The following is an 18,689-nucleotide window of genomic DNA, read 5'->3' as shown; positions in this document are numbered from 1 at the left end:
TCATCTCATTTGTCACCTCTGTTATTCAGTTGGAGTGGACATAGAGGGAGACATCCCCATTGATGAGGACAAGCCCATCACTAAGAAAAGGATGGAGCAAATAAGAGACCCCACTCATCATGAAATCCCTAAGATGCCTCAAGGGATGCACTTTCCTCCACAAAACTATTGGGAGCAAATCAATACCTCCCTAGGAGAATTGAGTTCCAACATGGGACAACTAAGGGTGGAGCACCAAGAACATTCCATTCTCCTCCATGAAATTAGAGAAGATCAGAGAATCATGAGGGAGGAGCAACAAAGGCAAGGAAGAGACATTGAGGAGCTCAAGCACTCCATAAGATCTTCAAGAGGAAGAACAAGCCGCCATCACTAAGGTGGACCCGTTCTTTAATCTCCTTGTTCTTTATTTTCCTGTTTTTTGAATTTTCATGCTTATGTTTATCCATGTTTGTGTCTTTTGATCATTAGTGTCTTAGTGTCTGATCTAGCATAACTTGATATGCTACGATTTTAGGAAATTGCACAATCGGCAAAATTCCTTCCGGCAAGTGCACCGGTTATCGTCAAGTAAAAACTCACAATAGAGTGAGGTCGAATCCCACAAGGATTGGTTGAGTGAACAATTCGGATTAGAAGTGTGTTCTAGTTGAGCGGAATCAAGATTTAGATGAGAGTTGTGGAATGTTAAATTGCATGAATTAAAGGCGAGAAACTAAATTGCTGAAATTAAAAAGGGATGGGGGTGATTGCATGAATTAAATTGCAGAATGTAAAGAGAAAGTGTAGATCAGAAATGGGGAATTCATTGGGTGTTAGGAGATATTGAGATCTCCGAATCAAAACACTTTTATCTCTTCCTCAACCAATGCATTCATTGAATTTTGCTTGGCAATCTTATATGATTGGATCCCAATCCCTTGGCTCACCAATTCTCTCTAAAAACAAACAAATTCCCAATCCCTTGGTTTAAATGTTCATAAGAAGAGATGATGCTTGATCACTGATTATACCACACAGTTTCATGAACCACAATTTGGTAGGATTACATGTCACAATATCCATCCAAACCCCAATTCAATTCACTGTGAGAAAGCTTCTCTAGCATGAATCCTCCATTCCTTTCCCAAGGTTCCGAAGGATTCCAATTATGATTAGTTTCTTTCCGAAGACAACTAACCAATGGAATTAGATCGAGAAGCTTTCTAACAAAATTCAAGAGAAAAGATTGAAGAAGAAGATAAAAACTATTATTGATTCATTGAATTACAATAGAGCTCCCTAACCCAATGAAAGGGGTTCAGTGATTCATAGCTCTGAATTCAATTACAAAATATGAAAAGTTCTAAAGTGTCAAAAAGTAATAACTAACTTCCATTTTATCCTATTTATACACTTTCTAAATTGAGCTTCTGTTGTGTTTCTTGGGCTTTGAGGCCTTTCCTTGATTTCCTTTTGCTTTGGGTTTATGGTCCATAATCTTGATGAGGCTGTGATCCAATTCTGTAACATTCATTGAGCAAACTTAGTGATAAACAAGTAATGACACAAGACTCAACAATTTGAAGTTCCAGACTCATCAATTCTTCAGGCCCAATCCCATAAACCATGATATTCAATTGGGTTTCATACCATAATACGTTTAAGTTAATGTTTGTGCTCAATGCTAACTTAAACTTCAATATATTTGGCCCAGAAACCCTTTCAAAGAGTGGCGTTTAAGTTGAAGTTTAAGTTTCAGTTTAAGGTTAAACTGAAACTTAAACGTGGAATTGGAAGAAAACAACCCAGGAGAGTAATTAATCGAACACGTTTAAGCTTCAGTTTAAGGTTAAACTGAAGCTTAAACGTGGAAATGAAAATTGCAACCCTGGAGGCACTCCTGGTCGAACACGTTTAAGCTCCAGTTTGAGGTCAAACTGGAGCTTAAACGTGGAAATGAGAAGGCAACCCTGGAGGAGCAAAAACGCCGAACACGTTTAAGCTCCAGTTTGACCTTAAACTGGAGCTTAAACGTGGGAATGAAGAAGGTAGCCCAGGAGTGTGAAGGTCGAACACGTTTAAGCTCCAGTTTGAGGTCAAACTGGAGCTTAAACGTGGAAATGGCTTCCTGGTGCCTAATGTGGTTCGAACACGTTTAACCTCCAGTTTGAGGTCAAACTGGAGGTTAAACGTGGAAATACTCCCTTGGTGTCATTCTCATTCTGGCGTTTAACCTTCAGTTTAAGGTTAAACTGGAGGTTAAACGCCAGTTTCCTCTTTTCTCAGCTTTCATGATTCTGGCGTTTAACCTTCAGTTTAACCTTAAACAGAAGGTTAAACGCCACTTTTCAGCTTTGGTGCATTTCTTATTCTGGCATTTAACCTCCAGTTTAAGGTTAAACTGGAGGTTAAACGCCACTTTCAGCATTGTATGGCTTGGTAGTTTAAGTTCCAGTTTAAGCTTAAACTGGAACTTAAACTCCACATGTGATCTTCAAGCTTCCTTTATTGATTTTGTTGCTTCCTTGCCTAGCCTCTTCTTCCCTGAAATCATCCACACAATTGCATCAAAGTCTTGCAAAATTTCATGAGAATTCTTCCATTCATAGCATTCAAGTAATATAACCAAAAACTCATGGAATTTGCATCAAAATTACACTGTTTGGATGATTCATTACTTTGTTGTTCATTTAACCATTCTTGGTTACTTTAAGCTCAAGAAAATGCATAAAACAACTAAAACTAACAGAAAAATGCTAGTGAAACTAGCCTAAGATGCCTTGGCATCACAACACCAAACTTAATACTTGCTTGTCCCTAAGCAAGTCCTGAGTTATTTGAGAAGAAAGTATGAAACAAAAAGCAATTACATTGGCTATATTAGCAAGCATTTGAAGTTCATCAGAAGGGTTTTATGCAGAAAGTTGCAGCATCACTTTTTCATTCTTATCAGGTAGAATTATCACTTTTTCATTGCATCCATCAAACACTGCTATGGCCTCTTGTTATTCTTATGTCTTTGGCACATTTTCCTTTCTTTGTTTTTCTTTTTCTTAGAGCTCCTTTGCTCCTTGTTTGCTCAGTGTCATGTGTTGCACAAGCCTTTGGCATTTTCTTTTTCTTATCATTGCATTACACATATCCACTACAGGCATGTTAGTTCACATTTCTTCTTGAGACATTGGTACCCAGCACCTCTTTGTGTGACTAAATGTTTTGTATTTAGGTTGCTCTTGATAATGGACTATTGGTTGATAATCCCGGGTTAGTTAACCCAAGTTACCAAGTGTTGAAACACTCCTCAGAACCTATTCATCCAAGCATATCCTTAATACATAAACACCACAGGCATTTGTCTTAGAAGTTCAAACCATTGGTGCCTAGCTTATTTTCTTACTTTTTTTTTTGCTTTTTGGTTGCCCTTTTTCAGTGGCTTTTTCTTCTTCTTTTTCTTTCTTTTTCATGGCCAAAGACATTTATTCATCAAGATCCATAGACAGTATACAACTTCTACACAAATTATTGATAATTCTACACTAAATTTCAGTGAGCTGACTAAACAATCAAGCATGCATACCACCACTTAATTCTACTTGATTTGTCACTAATTGAGCCAAGTTACTTTTGTTCAAACTTTTCTTTTATTTTTGGAAACAGAACAAGCATGGCAAGAATTTGTTTAAGAAGGTGAAGTTATATCCAAACATCTAGGCATTCACTTTATTCAAAGCAGTAAACAAACAAACATACAAATTGACTTAAAATGAAAGAAAGCTCATAAAGACAATTCACAAACTATTATTTGATTACTAAGGAACAAGACCACCTCTCATTTGTTGCTTGGTTCTTTTTGATTCTTGGGGTCCTGCTTCTTCTTGCTTCTTACTTCTTTTTGACCACTTGTACTTCCTTTATCTTTTCTCATGAGCTTTGTCCAGAATCCAGCCTTTTTCATTGTTTCTTCCACTCCTTTTTCAAGGATCATTGCCTTGTTTATTTCTCCTTCTTTTCTCCCTTTGAAATACTCATCAAAAGATGGGAATGCTGGGTCCATCTTGTGTAGATGTTCCCCTATGTAGTTAAGCTTGATTTGAGAACTGATGTTGTAATCAGCTTGAACTGAGTGTCTTGCATTCTGCAAAGTGGTGGCTTCCTTGATTGCCAAGATATTGGCATCTTGGTGTTGGCATATGTGGCTGAGGGATTCCTGTAATTGTAAATTCTGTTCCCTTTGCAGATCTAGGAATCTTGATTCAAAGTTCCTTTGCATGTCCATCATTTTGAGGTGAAAGTCCTCTTGCCTCTCTTGAGACCTCATGTATTGTTGAGACATTCCTTCCATGATTTCCTGCATTCTGCTCATATCCATGGGGTCTCTGGGAACTTGTTGCCTTCTTTCTGGACTTCTTTGCTCTTCTTGCTCTTCTTCTCCTTCTTGCTCTGCTTCTTCTTGTTGCCCTTCTTCATTTCTTCTTTTTGTATGTCTTGGGGGAGTTGGGCCAAGAGTCATTCTGTGAGCAGTTATGGCCATTCCAGGATATAGCCAATTAGGTCTTTCATCTTCAAGTGGTACTTGGGCATCGATGCATAGTCTAATGATGGTACTAGGGAAGTGGAGCCAGGAGTCAAGGTCACTTTTCTCACTAAACTCTTGTATCTGTTCAGCAATGAGTTTATGAACCTTGATCTCTCCTCCCACCATAATGCAATGTAGCAAGATGGCTCTTTTAGGGACTATTTCTGAAGAGTTTGCAGTGGGTAGGATGGATCTCCTAACTATTGCATACCACCCTTTAGCTTCAGGTGTTAGGTCTCCCCTTCTCAAGACTCTTGGAGCCCCTTTTGTTTTTCTTACCCATTCAGCTCTGATGGCACAAAGGTCTTCAGCAATAGTCGTATAGTCAGGTTCTCCTATCATCCTTTCCTCATAACTTGCTTGGCTGAAACGTATGTTTTTCAGGCCAAGAGTTTTCATGATTGCCTTGGGGCTGAAATCAACTTCCACCCCTCTCACATAGCTTTTGTAGGTAGGTTCCACGGTTGGATCCTCCCTCACTGCATTTGCATAAAACTCCTTCACCAGATTGATGTTGATCTTAGTGATTGGCTTAGTCAAGAGCTCCCACTTCCTCTTTTTGATCTTCTCCCAAATCCCTGGGAACTCATCCTTTTCCAGGTCAAAGGGAACCTCAGCTAGTACCCTTTTAGGTCTCATCCATTCGGCTTGAATCTCATGGAAAACTGATTTGTATTTCCATGCATCAAATTCCCTTTCCTCCTCCATGGGTTGCTTGTCTTTTCTTCTTTTGTGGCTAGATGAGGCTGCCATTGGTTCTTTAGTTTTGGAGAGTAACAAGCTAAGGTTGACAAGGTGAAGTAAGCAAATGTGGTTAGAAGAGTGATGAGGTTGTTTTCGGCAAGAGATAGTTATGCTATGATGAAAGGAAATGTGCAAGAAGGAGCTTTGGTGGTGTGGAGCTCGTTCCCTAATTGCTTCTTTATAGTGCAAGCAAGTGAAAAATGGACGGCTAGGGTGATTTGTGAAGGATGGCTTGATGGTAAATATATGAATTAGGGAAAAGGACGAATTGCTTTTCACTTTCTTGGAAGTATTCTAGGTGCATTAGGTTGTACATGTAGCTATCTTTTCATGCAGAACTTCTTTTTCCCATTTGTTAGTTTCAAAGACCTTTGAACTTCCCTTTTGACCAAGCACCGTGCCTCCCCATTTGTCTTTTTCCTCCATTATTATCCTTCCTTTTGTACCTGCATAAACAAACAAATTTGCTATCATTTTTTTTTTCGGTCATGTGAATAAGGAATAGCACTTGCACATGTTTTTCATTCTTTTTGAATTGTAGATCAATGATTAACTTTATGAGCTTATAGCCGTGACTTTCATATGTATGCACACTTATTATTGGACACCAAACTTAGTGTTTGGTAATGTCTCCTGATGACATGAAATCCATGTTAGTGTCCTTAATGAATGTGCATAATTCTTAATAAATCATAGTCACCTTGACTCTTTGATCCTAAACAATTTTACTACCTAAAGTAATTGAAATCAAAGAATTAAGACATGCAAATGGTATACTTATCATGAAATTCTAAATCCAGAGGAACTTCTTGCTTTTCATTAACTGTGTTAAAAAAGGAACACCAAACTTAATGTTTGGTTGTGCACCTTGAATGAAAAACTAAATACAATTTTGCATAAGATTTGGAGATGCCTTCAGGCACACCAAACTTAGAGACCAATTGTATTTTACATGTAATATTTAGTGCACCTTATCAACGGTTGTCCTGAGGATTCAAGTTCATGCATAAGAAACCATGCTTTATTAGATGCAGAGTAAAACAATAAAGAGTAAGGATACTAAAAACATGGGTTGCCTCCCATGAAGCGCTTCTTTAACGTCACTAGCTTGACGGTTGTCCCTTGTTAGGGTGGATTGTAGTGCTTGATGTCTTCTCCTCTTACTATGAAAACGTCCCCATTTGATTCCTTTATGATTTCCAAATGTTCCATAGAAAGAACTTTCCTGATTGTGAACACTTGAGGGAGCTGGGAAGGAATGGTTTTGAGGCCAGGTGGGATTGGCAGATAATGACTTGATATCACTTCATCTCCCGGAGAGAAACCTTCAGTGGGAATTTTCTTGTTTCTCCACCCTCTTGGCACTTTCTTTACAATTCTTCCTTCTCTCTTGAGGACTTCTTCATTGACTCTTATGCCAGGAGGTTCCTTCTTATCTGTTTCTTTTAATTCTTGTGGCTTTAACTCTTGCAAATCTTATTTGCCTTCCAAGGACTGTTTTAGAGTTTCAGTTGCTGGATTGCTTCCCTCCAAACAGAGATGGCTACTATCATCCTTAGGCTTTTCAGATTCTGGTTCAGGCTCAGATGCAGGTTTGAAAACATGGAAAATGAGCTGTTCATCATGTATTCTCAAAATTAGCTTTCCTTGTTCTACATCTATGAGCGCTCTAGCAGTGGCTAGAAATGGCCTTCCCAGAATGATAGGGTGTAGGTAGCTTTCCTCCATGCCCAAAATGACAAAGTCTGTGGGGAAGAAATAATTTCCCACTTTCACCAGCACATTCTCAACTACCCCTTCAGATTGCTTTTGAGTTTTGTCAGCCAGTTGTATGATTACATCAGTGGATCTTACCTCATTCAGTTGTAGCCTCTTCATAAGAGTTAGAGGCATCACATTTATGCTGGCTCCTAGATCACAGAATCCTCTGTCAATTTTTGTTTCCCCTATGATGCAGGGGATATGAAAACTTCCTGGGTCTGTTTTCTTAGAGACTATGTCCTTCTTGATGAGTGCACTACATTCTTTGTTCATGATTACAGTTTGTCCTCCCTTCAAAACTCTTTTCTTGCTCAGCAATTCCTTCAAATACTTGATATGTGTAGGCATCTGCTGGAGGATCTCAAGAAAGGGAATATTGATATGGAGAGACTTAAATGTCTCTAAAAACCTTGAATATGTTTTCCCTTTTTCACCTCCTCCTACCCTCTGAGGAAATGGTGCTCTTGGTTGGTAAGTTTCCAGCATGCCTTCCTTTTGCTTTTCCTTGGCTTGCTCAGTTTCACTTTCCTGCTTAGCTTCTTCCACACCTTCTTTCAAGATTTCTGACTCCTTTTCTGAGGGTCTGATTCCTTCTTCTTCTGAGACTTCCTTCAATATGGTGATGGCCTTGCATTCTTCCCATCTCACTCCCTTTTGTTCCCCCTTAGGATTCTTTTCTGTGTCACTAGGGAATACTGCAATTGACTTGGGAGCCTGTTGAGATAGTTCTCCTACTCGAGCCTCCATCCACTTGAGTTTTTCGCCATGGTTCCTTAAGGTCGATCTCACATCATCCCTAAAGCTTTTCAACTCACTTATGTCCTGACCCATGTTTACTAACCTTCCTTCTATCCTGTTTAATTGATCTTGAAATTGTTGGTTTGGATTAGGTTGGGCAGGTTGATTATTTTGGCCATGATATGGTGGTTGGGAGTAAGTGTTTTGTGTGGCTTGGTATGATCTTTGGTTGGAGTTTTGGTATGTGGAATTATTGTGTTGGTTGTGGTTGTAAGGTTTGTGGTTTTGTGGTTGGGTTTGCTGGTTTCCCCACCCAAAGTTTGAGTGGTTTTTCCATCCTGGGTTGTAAGTGTTGGAATGTGGATCATATGATTGCCTTTGTTGGTTTCCCACATAGTTGGCCTCTTCCCAATCATTTCCTTCAATGCTTACTTCCTCTTGATCTTGTGTGTGTATTGCAGCCACTTGCTTTGTGTCTAATTTCCTTGTGAGCTCTGCTAGTTGCTTGGCAAACACCTTGTTTTGAGCTAGAATTGTATCAACATGGTTCAGCTCCATGACTCCCTTAGTGTTGTGCCTCTCTGAAGCATAGTAGTATTCATTCTCAGCCACTGTCTCAATCACTTCAATGGCTTCTTCCACAGTCTTTTTCCTGTTCAATGAACCTCCTGATGAATGGTCTACAGCCTTCCTTGATTCATAAGAAAGTCCATCATAGAAAATATGCAATTGCACCCAGTCAGGGAACATGTTTGGTGGGCATTTCCTTGTCAACTCTTTGAACCTCTCCCATGCCTCGTAGAGCGTCTCACCATCTTGTTGTCTAAAAGTCTGAACCTCAGATCGAAGCCTATTGACCTTTTGTGGGGGGTAGAAACGTGCCAGAAACTTGCTCTCCACCTCATCCCAGGTTGTTAGGCTGTCCCTTGGGAATGATTCCAGCCACTTAGCTGTCTTGTCCCTAAGTGAAAATGGGAACAAGAGCAGTTTATAGGCATCTTCCTGGACTCCATTGGACTTCACAGTGTCGCAAATTCTCAGGAATTTGGTGAGATGTTGGTTTGGATCTTCATTAGCACTTCCACCAAATGAACAATGATCCTCCACCAATGATATGAGCTGTGGTTTGAGTTCAAAATTGTTGGCCTGAATGGGTGGTTTCTGAATGCTGCTACCACAATTCCCAGAGGTTGGGTTTATGTATGAACCAAGAACCCTCCTCTCAGGAATGGCATTGTTTCCATCAGCCCTCTCATGGTTGTGAACTTCTCTATCCATGTTGAGATCTAGAGCTTCTTCAAAGTTGTCCTCAGATTCTCCTTCTGATTCTTCTTCTCCCAGTACCCTCTTCCTTCTTGCTTCCCTTCTAAGTCTATGAAGGGTCCTCTCTGGTTCGGTATATGGAGGAGTTGATGTCTCTCTTCTCCTACCTGTCATACAAGAACATACCACAAGCAACAAACAAGTTGAATACTCTTGGTTAATGGAAGAGTATGGTTAGAGCAGTTGAGGAATTAATTCAAATAGTTAGTGGGTCAGTGAGTTAGTTGCTTGAAATGAAAGGCATAAGAAAGAAAAAGCAAGTAACAGAGTGCAGAAATTAAATTCAACAAGTAACTTGAACTAAATTAACAAAACAAGAAAAATGCTCAATCTATTTAACTTCCAATTTGAGAATTGTCAATCGAAAACCAATCCCCGGCAACGGCGCCATAAACTTGATCTAGCATAACTTGATATGCTACGATTTTAGGAAATTGCACAATCGGCAAAATTCCTTCCGGCAAGTGCACCGGTTATCGTCAAGTAAAAACTCACAATAGAGTGAGGTCGAATCCCACAAGGATTGGTTGAGTGAGCAATTCGGATTAGAAGTGTGTTCTAGTTGAGCGGAATCAAGATTTAGATGAGAGTTGTGGAATGTTAAATTGCATGAATTAAAGGCGAGAAACTAAATTGCTGAAATTAAAAAGGGATGGGGGTGATTGCATGAATTAAATTGCAGAATGTAAAGAGAAAGTGTAGATCAGAAATGGGGAATTCATTGGGTGTTAGGAGATATTGAGATCTCCGAATCAAAACACTTTTATCTCTTCCTCAACCAATGCATTCATTGAATTTTGCTTGGCAATCTTATATGATTGGATCCCAATCCCTTGGCTCACCAATTCTCTCTAAAAACAAACAAATTCCCAATCCCTTGGTTTAAATGTTCATAAGAAGAGATGATGCTTGATCACTGATTATACCACACAGTTTCATGAACCACAATTTGGTAGGATTACATGTCACAATATCCATCCAAACCCCAATTCAATTCACTGTGAGAAAGCTTCTCTAGCATGAATCCTCCATTCCTTTCCCAAGGTTCCGAAGGATTCCAATTATGATTAGTTTCTTTCCTAAGACAACTAACCAATGGAATTAGATCGAGAAGCTTTCTAACAAAATTCAAGAGAAAAGATTGAAGAAGAAGATAAAAACTATTATTGATTCATTGAATTACAATAGAGCTCCCTAACCCAATGAAAGGGGTTTAGTGATTCATAGCTCTGAATTCAATTACAAAATATGAAAAGTTCTAAAGTGTCAAAAAGTAATAACTAACTTCCATTTTATCCTATTTATACACTTTCTAAATTGAGCTTCTGTTGTGTTTCTTGGGCTTTGAGGCCTTTCCTTGATTTCCTTTTGCTTTGGGTTTATGGTCCATAATCTTGATGAGGCTGTGATCCAATTCTGTAACATTCATTGAGCAAACTTAGTGATAAACAAGTAATGACACAAGACTCAACAATTTGAAGTTCCAGACTCATCAATTCTTCAGGCCCAATCCCATAAACCATGATATTCAATTGGGTTTCATACCATAATACGTTTAAGTTAATGTTTGTGCTCAATGCTAACTTAAACTTCAATATATTTGGCCCAGAAACCCTTTCAAAGAGTGGCGTTTAAGTTTCAGTTTAAGTTTCAGTTTAAGGTTAAACTGAAACTTAAACGTGGAATTGGAAGAAAGCAACCCAGGAGAGTAATTAATCGAACACGTTTAAGCTTCAGTTTAAGGTTAAACTGAAGCTTAAACGTGGAAATGAAAATTGCAACCCTGGAGGCACTCCTGGTCAAACACGTTTAAGCTCCAGTTTGAGGTCAAACTGGAGCTTAAACGTGGAAATGAGAAGGCAACCCTGGAGGAGCAAAAACGCCGAACACGTTTAAGCTCCAGTTTGACCTTAAACTGGAGCTTAAACGTGGGAATGAAGAAGGTAGCCCAGGAGTGTGAAGGTCGAACACGTTTAAGCTCCAGTTTGAGGTCAAACTGGAGCTTAAACGTGGAAATGGCTTCCTGGTGCCTAATGTGGTTCGAACACGTTTAACCTCCAGTTTGAGGTCAAACTGGAGGTTAAACGTGGAAATACTCCCTTGGTGCCATTCTCATTCTGGCGTTTAACCTTCAGTTTAAGGTTAAAATGGAGGTTAAACGCCAGTTTCCTCTTTTCTCAGCTTTCATGATTCTGGCGTTTAACCTTCAGTTTAACCTTAAACTGAAGGTTAAACGCCACTTTTCAGCTTTGGTGCATTTCTTATTCTGGCGTTTAACCTCCAGTTTAAGGTTAAACTGGAGGTTAAACGCCACTTTCAGCATTGTATGGCTTGGTAGTTTAAGTTCCAGTTTAAGCTTATACTGGAACTTAAACTCCACATTTGATCTTCAAGCTTCCTTTATTGATTTTGTTGCTTCCTTGCCTAGCCTCTTCTTCCCTGAAATCATCCACACAATTGCATCAAAGTCTTGCAAAATTTCATGAGAATTCTTCCATTCATAGCATTCAAGTAATATAACCAAAAACTCATGGAATTTGCATCAAAATTACACTGTTTGGATGATTCATTACTTTGTTGTTCATTTAACCATTCTTGGTTACTTTAAGCTCAAGAAAATGCATAAAACAACTAAAACTAACAGAAAAATGCTAGTGAAACTAGCCTAAGATGCCTTGGCATCAGTGTCTATGCCTTAAAGTTATGAATGTCCTATGAATCCATCACCTTTCTTAAAAAAAATTATTCTTAATTGAAAAAGGGAAGAATTGCATGAATTTTAGATTTTATAACAAATTAATTATTTTGATGTGGTGGCAATACTTTTGTTTTCTGAATGTATGCTTGAACAGTGCATATGTCTTTTGAATTTGTTGTTCATGAATGTTAAAATTGTTGGCTCTTGAAAGAATGATGAAAAAGGAGACATGTTACTGAGGATCTGAAAAATCATAAAAAAATGATTCTTGAAGCAAGAAAAAGCAGTGAATACAAAAAAAAAGAGAAGCGAAAAAAAAAACGAAAAAAAAGGAAGAAGAGCAAAAGAAAGAAATAAAGTTGTGATCCAAGGCAAAAAGAGTGTGCTTAAGAACCCTGGACACCTCTAATTAGGGACTCTAGCAAAGCTGAGTCACAATCTGAAAAGGTTCACCCAATTATGTGTCTGTGGCATGTATGTATCCGGTGGTAATACTGGAAGACAGAGTGCTTTGGGCCACGGCCAAGACTCATAAAGTAGCTGTGTTCAAGAATCATCATACTTAACTAGGAGAATCAATAACACTATCTGGATTCTGAGTTCCTAAAGAAGCCAATCATTCTGAATTTCAAAGGATAGAGTGAGATGCCAAAACTATTCAGAGGCAAAAAGCTAAAAGCCCCACTCATCTAATTAATACTGATCTTCATAGATGTTTTTGGAATTTATTGCATATTCTCTTCTTTTTGTCTTATTTGATTTTCAGTTGCTTGGGGACAAGCAACAATTTAAGTTTGGTGTTGTGATGAGCGGATAATTTGTACGCTTTTTGGCATTGTTTTTAGTATGTTTTTAGTAGATTTAGTTAGTTTTTAGTATATTTTTATTAGTTTTTAATTAAAATTCACTTTTCTGGACTTTACTATGAGTTTGTGTGTTTTTCTGTGATTTCAGATATTTTCTGGCTGAAATTGAGGGACTTGAGCAAAAATCTGATTCAGAGACTGAAAAGGACTGCAGATGCTGTTGGATTCTGATCTCTTTGCACTCGAAGTGGATTTTCTGGAGCTATAGAAGCCCAATTGGCGCGCTCTGAACGGCGTTGGAAAGTAGATATCCTGGGCTTTCCAACAATATATAATAGTCCATATTTTGCCCAAGATTTGAAGGCCCAAACCGGCGTTCAAAGTCACCTTCAGAATTCCCAGCATTAAACGCCGGAACTGGCACAAGAATGGGAGTTAAACGCCCAAACTGGCACAAAAGCTGGCGTTTAACTCCAAGAAGAGTCTCTACACGAAAATGCTTCAATGCTCAGCCCAAACACACACCAAGTGGGCCCGGAAGTAGATTTTTATGTCTTTTACTCATCTTTGTAATTCTTAAGCTACTAGTTCCCTATAAGTAGGACCTTTTACTATTGTATTTTTCATCTTCGGATCATTTTTTATCCTTGGTAGCTATCTTTGAATAGTTTTATGCTATCTTAGATCATTGGGAGACTGGCCATTCGGCCGTGCCTAGACCTTGTTCTTATGTATTTTCAACGGTGGAGTTTCTACACACCATAGATTAAGGTGTGGAGCTCTGCTGTACCTCGAGTATTAATACAATTACTATTGTTCTTCTATTCAATTCAGCTTGTTCTTGTTCCAAGATATCACTTGTTCTTCAAGTTGATGAATGTGATGATCCGTGACACTCATCATCATTCTCACCTATGAACGTGTGACCGTCAATCACCTCCGTTCTACCTTAGATTGGGTGGATATCTCTTGGGTTCTTTAATCGGAATCTTCGTGGTATAAGCTAGAATTGATGACTGCATTCAAGAGAATCCGGAAGGTCTAAACCTTGTCTGTGGTATTCTGAGTAGGATTCAATGATTGAATGACTGTGACGAGCTTCAAACTCGCGATTGTGAGGCGTTAGTGACAGACGCAAAAGAATCACTGGATTCTATTCCGACATGATCGAGAACCGACAGCTGGATAGCCGTGCCGTGACAGGGTGCGTTGAACATTTCCACTGAGAGGACGGGACTGTAGCCATTGACAACGGTGATGCCCAACATACAGCTTACCATGGAAAGGAGTAAGAAGAATTGGATGAAGACAGTAGGAAAGCAGAGAGACGGAAGGGACAAAGCATCTCCATTTGCTTATCTGAAGTTCTTACCAATGAATTGCATAAGTATCTCTATCTTTATCTTTTATTCATATATCATCCATAACCATTTGAGTCTGCCTGACTAAGATTTACAAGGTGACCATAGCTTGCTTCATACCAACAATCTCCGTGGGATCGACCCTTACTCGCGTAAGGTTTATTACTTGGACGACCCAGTGCACTTGCTGGTTAGTTGTGCGAAGTTGTGTTTATGCCATGGTATTGAGCACCAAGTCTTTGGGGCCATTACTAGGGATTATTTGAGTTGTGAAAGGTAGTGATCACAATTTCGTGCACCATGGACCCCACAGGATCCCCACCTACCCCACCACTCTCTCTCTTCTTCACCCATTCACCAATCACCTCAACACCTCTTCCCCAAAAACCCTTCACCTATCAAATCCCATCTTTTTCTTCACCACTCACATCCATCCTTCATAAAACCTCACCTACCTCACCATTCAAATTTTAACCACTTTCCCTCCCATAGCCGAAACCTACCCCTCTCTTCACCGTATATAAACCCATCTTCACTCCTTCATTTTCACACAACCTAAACACTACTTCTCCCCCTTTGGCCGAACTATACGCCATCTCCATCTCCTCTATTTCTTCTTCTTCTACTCTCTTCTTTCTTCTTTTGCTCGAGGACGAGCAAACCTTTTAAGTTTGGTGTGGTAAAAGCATTGCTTTTTGTTTTTCCATAACCATTTATTGCATCCAAGGCCGGAGAAACCTCTAGAAAGAGCAAAGGGAAGGCAAAAGCTTCCACCTCCGAGTCATGGGAGATTGAGAGATTCATCTCAAGGGTGCATCAAGACCACTTCTATGAAGTTGTGGCCTTGAAGAAGGTGATCTCCGAGGTCCCTTTTAAACTCAAAAAGAGTGAATATCCAGAGATCCGACATGAGATCCGAAGAAGAGGTTGGGAAGTTCTTACCAACCCTATTCAACAAGTCAGAATCTTAATGGTTCAAGAGTTCTATGCCAATTCATGGATCACCAAGAACCATGATCAAAGTGTGAACCCGGACCCAAAGAATTGGCTTACAATGGTTCGGGAGAAATACTTAGATTTTAGTCCGGAAAATGTAAGGTTGGCATTCAACTTGCCCATGATGCAAGGAGATGAACACCCTTATACTAGAAGGGTCAACTCTGATCAAAGGTTGGACCAAGTCCTCATAGACATCTGTGAAGAGGGCGCCCAATGGAAGAGAGATTCAAGAGGGAAGCCGGTTCAGCTGAGAAGGCATGACCTTAAGCCCGTGGCTAGGGGATGGTTGGAGTTTATCCAACGCTCAATCATTCCCACTAGCAACCGGTCCGAAGTTACTATAGACCGGGCCATCATGATTCATAGTATACTGATTGGCGAAGAAGTAGAAGTTCATGAGGTTATAGCCCAAGAACTTTATAAGGTGGCGGACAAGTCCTCTACCTTGGCAAGGTTAGCCTTTCCTCATCTCATTTGTCACCTCTGTTATTCAGTTGGAGTTGACATAGAGGGAGACATCCCCATTGATGAGGGCAAGCCCATCACTAAGAAAAGGATGGAGCAAACAAGAGATCCCACTCATCATGAAATCCCTGAGATGCCTCAAGGAATGCACTTTCCTCCACAAAACTATTGGGAGCAAATCAATACCTCCCTAGGAGAATTGAGTTCCAACATGGGACAACTAAGGGTGGAGTATCAAGAACATTCCATCCTCCTCCATGAAATTAGAGAAGATCAAAGAATCATGAGAGAGGAACAACAAAGGCAAGGAAGAGACATTGAGGAGCTCAAGCACTCCATAAGACCTTCAAGAGGAAGAACAAGCCACCATCACTAAGGTGGACCCGTTCTTTAATTTCCTTGTTCTTTATTTTCTTGTTTTTCGAATTTGATGCTTATGTTTATCTATGTTTGTGTCTTGTGATCATTAGAGTCTTAGTGTCTATGCCTTAAAGTTATGAATGTCCTATGAATCCATCACCTTTCTTGAATGAAAAATGTTCTTAATTGAAAAAGAGAAGAATTGCATGAATTTTGAATTTTATAACAGATTAATTATTTTGATGTGGAGGCAATACTTTTGTTTTCTGAATGTATGCTTAAATAGTGCATATGTCTTTTGAATTTGTTGTCCATGAATGGTTGGCTCTTGAAAGAATGATGAAAAAGGAGACATGTTACTGAGGATCTGAAAAATCATAAAAATGATTCTTGAAGCAAGAAAAAGCAGTGAATACAAAAAAAAGGAAGTGAAAAAAAAAACGAAAAAAAGGAGAAAGAGAAAAAGAAAGAAAAAGAAAGAAATAAAGTTGTGATCCAAGGCAAAAAGAGTGTGCTTAAGAATCCTGGACACCTCTAATTGGGGACTCTAGCAAAGCTGAGTCACAATCTGAAAAGGTTCACCCAATTATGTGTCTCTGGCATGTATGTATCCGGTGGTAATACTGGAAGACAGAGTGCTTTGGGCCACGGCCAAGACTCATAAAGTAGCTGTGTTCAAGAATCATCATACTTAACTAGGAGAATCAATAACACTATCTGGATTCTGAGTTCCTATAGAAGCCAATCATTCTGAATTTCAAAGGATAGAGTGAGATGCCAAAACTGTTCAGAGGCAAAAAGCTAAAAGCCCCACTCATCTAATTAATACTGATCTTCATAGATGTTTTTGGAATTCATTGCATATTCTCTTCTCTTTATTTTATTTGATTTTCAGTTGCTTGGGGACAAGCAACAATTTAAGTTTGGTGTTGTGATGAGCGGATAATTTATACGCTTTTTGGCATTGTTTTTAGTATGTTTTAGTTAGTTTTTATTATATTTTTATTAGTTTTTAGTTAAAATTCACTTTTCTAGACTTTACTATGAGTTTGTGTGTTTTTCTGTGATTTCAGGTATTTTCTGGCTGAACTTGAGGGACTTGAGCAAAAATCTGATTCAGAGACTGAAAAGGACTGCAGATGCTGTTGGATTCTGACCTCCCTGCACGCGAAGTGGATTTTTTGGAGCTACAGAAGCCCAATTGGCGCGCTCTCAACGGCGTTGGAAAGGAGACATCCTGGGCTTTCCAGCAATGTATAATAGTTCATACTTTGTCCGAGATTTGATGGCCTAAACTGGCGTTCCAAATCAGCTCAAAACTGCCCGGCGTTAAACGCCGGAACTGGCACAAGAATGGGAGTTAAATGCCCAAACTGGCACAAAAGCTGGCGTTTAACTCCAAGAAGAGTCTCTACACGAAAATGCTTCAATGCTCAGCCCAAGCACAAACCAAGTGGGCCCGGAAGTGGATTTTTCTGTCATTTACTCTTTTTTGTAAACCTTAGGCTAATAGTTCTTTATAAATAAGACCTTTTGCTATTGTATTTTCATCTTGGGATCTTAGATCATCTTTAGATCTTTGAATCTTTTGATCCTTGATCATTTGGAGTCTTTTGATCATGTATTGGGAGGCTGGCCATTCGGCCATGCCTAGACCCTGTTCTTATGTATTTTCAACGGTGGAGTTTCTACACACCATAGATTAAGGTGTGGAGCTCTACTGTACCTCGAGTATTAATGCAATTACTATTGTTCTTCTATTCAATTCAGCTTGTTCTTATTCCAAGATATTCATTCGTACCCAAGAACATGATGAATGTGATGATTATGTGACGCTCATCATCATTCTCACTTATGAATGAGTGCCTGACAACCACCTCCGTTCTACGAGCAAACAAGGCTTGAATGTTTATCTCTTGGATTCTTTAACCGGAATCTTCGTGGTATAAGCTAGAATTGATGGCGGCATTCAAGAGAATCCAGAAGGTCTAAACCTTGTCTGTGGTATTCTGAGTAGGATTCAATGATTGAATGACTGTGACGAGCTTCAAATTCTTGAAGGCTGGGCGTTAGTGACAGACGCAAAAGAATCAATGGATTCTACTCCAACCTGATCGAGAACCGACAGATGATTAGCCGTTCCGTGACAGGGTGCGTTGAACATTTTCACTGAGAGGACGGGATTGTAGCCACTGACAACGGTGATGCCCAACATACAGCTTGCCATGGAAAGGAGTAAGAAGGATTGGATAAAGACAGTAGGAAAGCAGAGAGACGGAAGGGACAAAGCATCTCCATTCGCTTATCTGAAGTTCTCACCAATGAATTACATAAGTATCTCTATCTTTACTTTATACTTTATTCATATATCATCCATAACCATTTGAATCTGCCTGACTGAGATTTACAAGGTGACCATAGCTTGCTTCATACCAACAATCTCCGTGGGATCGACCCTTACTCGCGTAAGGTTTATTACTTGGACGACCCAGTGCACTTGCTGGTTAGTTGTGCGAAGTTGTGTTTATACCATGGTATTAGGCACCAAGTTTTTGGATTCATTACCGGGGATTATTTGAGTTGTGAAAGTAGTGATCACAATTTTGTGCACCAGCGGCATTCATGGGATCCGGAAAGTCTAACCTTGTCTGTGGTATTCCGAGTAGGATTCCGGTATGAATGACTGTGACGAACTTCAAACTCCTGAAGGCTGGGCGTGATGAAAACGCAAAAGAATCAAGGGATTCTACTCCAACTGATTGAGGACGGATGGCCGTGACAGAGCATGACCATGAGAGGATGGATGGCTGTGAGAGAGCATTGTGACAGCGATGGACCATTTTCCGAGAGGATTAGGTGATGTGATGCTATACATT

At 39.5% G+C, this 18,689-nt stretch overlaps 1 non-coding gene across 1 annotated transcript; it reads left to right on the top strand.

Annotated features, from left to right (window-relative positions):
* The first annotated feature begins 8,549 nt into the window (after window positions 1-8,549).
* Window positions 8,550-8,653, top strand: LOC112700103 (small nucleolar RNA R71). The gene has a single exon (XR_003153025.1). It is a non-coding gene; the product is annotated as a small nucleolar RNA R71 (small nucleolar RNA).
* Window positions 8,654-18,689: the final 10,036 nt, after the last annotated feature.

The sequence above is a fragment of the Arachis hypogaea genome, chromosome 6 (assembly GCF_003086295.3).
Source record: "Arachis hypogaea cultivar Tifrunner chromosome 6, arahy.Tifrunner.gnm2.J5K5, whole genome shotgun sequence".
In the NCBI taxonomy this organism is placed as follows: Eukaryota; Viridiplantae; Streptophyta; class Magnoliopsida; order Fabales; family Fabaceae; genus Arachis; species Arachis hypogaea.
The sequence above is the reverse complement of the archived record's forward strand: the minus strand, read 5'-3'. Positions and strand labels throughout refer to the sequence as shown.